At 49.4% G+C, this 6,000-nt stretch overlaps 1 protein-coding gene across 1 annotated transcript in view; it reads left to right on the top strand.

Moving 5' to 3' along the window:
• Positions 1-4,254: 4,254 nt before the first annotated feature.
• Positions 4,255-6,000, top strand: part of LOC125954990 (RNA binding protein fox-1 homolog 2) — a 149,695-nt gene continuing 147,949 nt past the window's right edge. Inside the window, exon 1 of the mRNA XM_049685770.1 lies at positions 4,255-4,389. The gene's annotated coding sequence lies outside the window, so the exon portion shown is untranslated. The remainder of the gene's footprint in view (positions 4,390-6,000) is intronic.

The raw sequence follows: 6,000 nt of genomic DNA, 5'->3' as shown, positions 1-6,000 counted from the left end.
GCTCAAACATGTTGTAACATGCTGTACGGCATGTTGCGTAGCCCGGTGGGCCAGAAGCCAGGGGTTCCAAACGGACCCCCCAATTACTAGGCGAACGTACGAAGCTTGTACGAATGCTTGGATGGTATCGAATCGTGATGTTGAGTTTTCCACACGCCAAGTCTTGCATTCCTTTCAACTTCCTACTACTACATCCAAATGCTCGAGGTCCAGTAGACCGATGAGCTAATAAATCAGGAACGCATACACACGTTCTAACAGTGATGATGAAGATTTTCGCACTTTGGCACCAGGGGGTAAGTGGGTGGTTTTTGGGGGGCCGAATAAGGCGAACAAACGAACGACCATAATCGATCATAGCTCGGTATACTCATCAGTGACAGGCCGGCCAGATGGTTTGGCAACCAACCAAAGGACCGAACAACAATTTCAATTATAATATTCCCATTCTTGAGAATGTCTGGAGTGTCTGGTCTGCTTTTTGGGTAGGGATTCACATTAATTCCAATCAAGAGGAAGCGACAATATGACAAACTGCCTCTCTCGTCGTCGCCCCTGGCCATGGACAGGATGTCCATCTCGTCTCGTTTGTCACTTTCTCGGTTTCCTAACACACAAAAATGACGAGCATCAGCATAGAATTGGCTACTGGTCATACCGGTGAAGGAACGCGCGAGAGAGAGGAGAAAGTTAATAAGAATTCACTTAACCTCACAAACAAACCGCACCGCACAATAGAAAGCACAACGTCGTCGTCGTAGTCGGTCGTCTGTGGTCGTAAGCGAAGGGAACTGAACCATTGGATTGGACTTTGTCCGTTATCTGGAAAGTTCTCGTTGGAAGGGACAGTAGCACAGCAAACGCAGAGATTCTTATTTGGAAGCCACGGTCCCATAGTGCATCGTCGTGATACTCCATCAATAAGACGTCTGTCCTCCTCCTCCTCCTCCTCCTAGCGGTTGCTGACTTCCGGTTCCTGTTTTTCAATTCTCGTCCAAGCCCAGCTGGCTGGCTGGCGTCTCCGAGTGATTCATCGTCCCCTTCGTCGTCCGTCCGTCAGTCCGTTTCGTCCGTTTTTCTGCCCCTTCGGTCGGCCGACCTTTACAATTCCGAGCATTCCGAGCTGAACGGCACTCTACCATCATCACCACCACCACACCACACCTGGGGCCCCAGCAAACCGTTGGACCATTCTTGGGCATTTTGGGGGGAAGGGATTGCTGGGAGCCTACAGCCCAAACCTGGCTTTTCACATTTCCGATTAGCAATTTCCCCTCCGCAAGGAAAAACTCCTCACCTTGCCGTGTTACCCGCACACAACTCGCTTTCATCATGAATAATGGATGATGAACGAAATGGAATTCATCGTTTACCTCACCTCCTTCACGGGAGAAAAGCGAACAGAGAGAGAGAGAGATTACCGTTTCGTTCCTTATCCGCTCTTTCTTCTGCGACGACTCGGGTTTATTTGCTTTTTTGCCGTTCGGTTTTTTATGCAAAAGTTCTTCGCAGCCGCCACCTGAGCCACAGATCAGAACAGAACAGAACAGAACCTAGAAACGTTGGGTGCTGGGCGCGCAAGTGCCATCAATCAATCCGATGATTTGTCTTCTCGAGCCTCGCGTCTACGGTGTCCTCGGGGATTGATTCCTGGCACGTCGGATGGCGCAACACAAGCGACCAGCGAAAGCAATCGAAACAATCGAAAACAATAAAAAGGACGGCCCACACCGCGGAGCCATTGAACTTTGATGTGGTGCGTTCGTTGTTTCGTCGCTTGCACCTTTTGGGGCGTGTTCGCATCTTCCGGGCTTCAAAGAAGTGACTTAGAACTTCTCCTCTGGAGCTTTACGAACTTCATAGGCTGTCCTCCAGAGAGAGAGAGAGAGAGTCAAAAGGTTCCGAGATTCTTGGAACACCCCCTCCCTTAGGGTGACCTCCTTAACGAGTCAGCTTTATGGTAGCAAGCTGTAATAAACTTTACCAACTTCTCCGACGCCGGCCTGATTCTGGCGCGACGGAGCGGACACATGAGGGTAACGGATCGTCATAAACGTTGTGCAACGGGCGGGTGAAGAACCCAGGGCACCGTCTAATGGGGCTTCTCTCCTCCGTTGGGTTGTTTGTCCTTGTCCTTTTGCGTTTTTCTTCTTCTTCTTTTTCAAAAATGGCTTCCCTCTCCAGCAACAACAACAACTTGCATCAATTTCAATTTTCCCAAAGCCTGCTTTGTGTGAGCCAGACCCGTATTGACACACGCTTCGGCTCTCGAATGGTCTGCGATGCTGATGCTTCGCCAGCAGCAACCTCCAGCAGCAACCTCCAGCAGCGTGAGCGAAGCGTATGATTGGGACGACCCCCGGGGTGGTAAATATTTTAGTGACCTCAAAGCACGAGCCGCCTGGCCGTGCACTATTTGCTGTCGGCTTCACAATTACGGTTCCAGTTTCCGAGTAGTTCAGCCGGTGGGATGAATAGGCCAGGGCAGCTCACCGAGCACAGAGGACCCAGATAATGACAAAAAAGAGAAAAATTGTAATTTTCCGCTTGCTGAAAGGATACTTACGGTGGGTTGCTTTTGCTTGGTTTTTAATCGAAACACACATATGGGTACGGGCACACCAACACTAGACTAGACTAGAGGAAAAGTTTCACACATTAAAGCCGGTGGCCGCTCTCCGGGGAAATGAGGGACCGTTTTGTGAAAGAAGGAGCTTCACAGCTGGCCCGTGAAAAAGGGGTCCCCAAAGGGGGAAGGCGTTTCGAAAAATCAAAATCCCAACCCCGAGGAAAGGGGCTTTGCGTCGCATGCTTTAATTACCGGGACAATATTCAACGTGTTTCTGACCATTTGGTCGTGGGCCAGCGCAATGCCTGCAATGCCCATCTTCGCAAAAGGTCCCTCGGGTGTTGTAGGTTGTTTGGAGAGCAAATTATGCCGTTAATTAATCGATTTATACCGACTCCGTTCTGTTGCGCCAGCCAGTGGTGGTGGTGGGCGGCATTTTAAAACTCAACACTGCTGTCTCTACGGTGTCTCTGGTGGGAATAATGCGCAATAATTGATTCAACGCAATGGGAAACAATAAATATTGATTGGGAATGGTGGATGGAAACCAATCGTTCAGCAATTCGATTAGGAAGGTTCTAACATAACGCCGCGACTGTTTGTAGATTAAAGCGAAATGTAGAATCACTGCTCTGGGGAGTAATTTGAAGAGAAATCGCGTAAAGAACAATGAGGAGCGCGACCAAGGATGAAAATGAAGACGAGTAGTAAACGTGAAAATGCAATTGACTGAAGTTTGATAATTTGTATATGGATATGGATTCAGTTAAAACCATCGCTTTAGTTATTTTATCTTAGTTTAGTGTTTCAAATAGTATAAAGATTAGAAGTTCCAAATTTCAAGTCGATCCGTTCAGTAACGGTCTTTGAAAACGGGAAAATTTGAAAAAGCAGTTAAATTTGAAAAAACCCGAAGTCACCCGAAGTGGACCCGAAGCGGCATTGGTCGGGTTAAAATTTCCGAAGATAGCCGAAGCTAGCACCCTCTCTCGTTCTCGCGCAAAAGAGTGAAAGAGAAAAAAGAGTTCGCCACTAGCGCCCTCTGCAGTTCCAACGACAAAGCTCCAAAAAAGTATCCCCTTCTCGGTCTCGCACGAAAGTGTGAGCGAAAGAAAAGTCGGGCAAAGCTGAACCTGAATTTTGTGCCCCTGAAACTTTTCATGCTTTCGTGCTAGAGCTTTTCTTTCTATTTGAGCTTTGTAGGTATACCTACGCGAGCGCCACCTAGCATAAAGCTGAGCTGAGTATTACTGACTGCACGATTTTTACTGATAATCTGCTTGAATTTTACTGACAGCTTGAATTTGTGTCCCAGCTACCTTGCTGAGTTGCTGAAAGAACTGCTTACTTCCTGCGCGTTTAAACGGTAGCGTAAAGAGAATTGTGAGAATTTTGCTCAAATTTATATAATTGAGCTATTTTCTTTTTGATAGCTAGTAACAACAGGCAGACTGTAAAATGCCACAGATAGTTTGAGAGCTCACTAAATTCTCAGTTTGTACACGAGCGGGAGAATTCTCGCTACGGATTTGTATGGATTTAATATTCCCAAATTCTCATATTTTTTCTCAATCTCGCGCGTTCTCGCTACCGTCTAGACGCGCGGTAACCGCGCGGTTAGTGGCGGATGCTGTGTGACAAGTGACTAGTGAGCGGCAACAGCAGTAGCCGGCGTTGTGCGAGTGAGTAAGAGGCAAGTTCGAGGCAGACCACGCGCGCGCGTCCACTCGCGATTGTTTTAAATCATTTTCAAATTTAAATTTCGTGAAGTCGCTGGCCGCGTGCATAGGATTTCGTGAGGAAAAGCCGTGACCACACCGGTGCGTGAGTGTGTCTGTGAATGTGTGTGTGTATACCGGCGGCGCCGAAATTGAAAAACAAAGTTTGGGGTGCTTCTCGTCATTGTATTCTGTGAAGTTCGATTTAGATAGGGGATTGTGTAATAACCGGGAACAATAGAGAAAGGACGCGCTCTCGTGGTGTCCTTCCGTGGTTGCCCTCGGTTTCACTTTCAATCGACACAATTGAAATCGTTATCTCTCGCACCGTCTCTGTCGCTCTCCATGCTTCTGGTCTCGAGAGCATCCTTATCTATCTACCACGTTGCCTGGCCATCCCATTATCGGCGTTTGCTGCTGGCCAGTTTGAAGCCAGAACACAAGCGGCATAACAGAAAGAGCAAGATAAGAAGCGATTGGGTTGCGTCGCCAGCGTGAGTGTGAGCGAGAGAGCCGCAGCGTGTCCTTTTCGATCGAAGCGAGTGCCAAAAAGATTCGACGTAGAAGACACAGCAATAGAGAGAGGGAGAATGAGAGAAAGCAAGAGAGACAGAGAGAGAGAGATAGAGAGAGCGAGAGAGTGCGAGAGATGCTGGGCCTTTTTGGAAGCGAGCCAAGAACCGTCACCGTCGCCACCGCCGTCGCCGCCGCGAGCCAAAATCGCAGATTCTCGTGTGGCAATCTGAAAACAGCTGAAAGAAAAGGAAGATCAGCGGGAGAGAGGGGAGAGGCAAAGTGCTCCCCTTAAACCCCCGTCGAACCGCCTGATGGCAGCAGGATGGTCGCATATTTCGCTTCTCTCCACTTGATCTGAGCAGCAGCAGCAGCTCGTTCTCGTCTTCGCTCTGGCTCCCAATCATCATCATCATCAGGAGCAGCAGAAGCAGGCAACCGGCGACGACCGGTGGCGGGGCACATTGCGCAAGGGCAAAACGGGGACGACGACGACGACGATGTCGACGAAAACACACACGCACGAACAACGCGGTGCTGCTGGGCGGGCGCGCGCGATGATGCGATGCTCGCTGTTCGCCATGCCAAGAGGAGAGCACACAACGCAAGGTTACAAGAATAGCTACACCGTTTGTGTGATGTGTGCGCACGGGGTTGGTGCGCTCCCGGGTGTGCGAGTGTGTGTTATGTAAATTTTCCGAGGGCCGGTTTTCGCTGCTCTTGGCTGGGAAACGCTCTCCATAGAATCCTTGGAAAATTGAGCGATTTTCATAGAAACAGAGAGAGGAAGAGAGAGAGAGGGAGAGAGATCTTTCACACAGCATCCGATCTGTTTCCGCCTTCTTGGATGTGCGATACCTAAATCCAATAAGAGAGAGAGAGAGAGAGAGAGAAAAAGAGAGAGACAGTGAGTCTGTGTGTGAGAGAGAGTGTAATTCAAGGAGCACAAAAGGATAACAAAATCGGATTCGTCCTTGCTGGCGCCTGGCCGCGCTGGTCTGGCGGTGGGAGTTTCAGTCGTTGGCAAACCATCCAGTGAGAAATACGTGAAATCGAACCCCGGGACCCCGGGACCGTGCAAAACATCTGCTGCCTTGGCGATAAGAGGCCTGTGCTGCGACCGAACAGCGCGTGGTTGGTGAGAGATAGAGAGAGAGCGAGAGCGCGCGCGCTCGAGAACACGCATTTCTCGCGGCTGGT

This window comes from Anopheles darlingi, chromosome 3 (genome assembly GCF_943734745.1).
Source record: "Anopheles darlingi chromosome 3, idAnoDarlMG_H_01, whole genome shotgun sequence".
NCBI lineage: Eukaryota > Metazoa > Arthropoda > Insecta > Diptera > Culicidae > Anopheles > Anopheles darlingi.
This window is presented reverse-complemented; position numbering and strand designations above follow the sequence as displayed.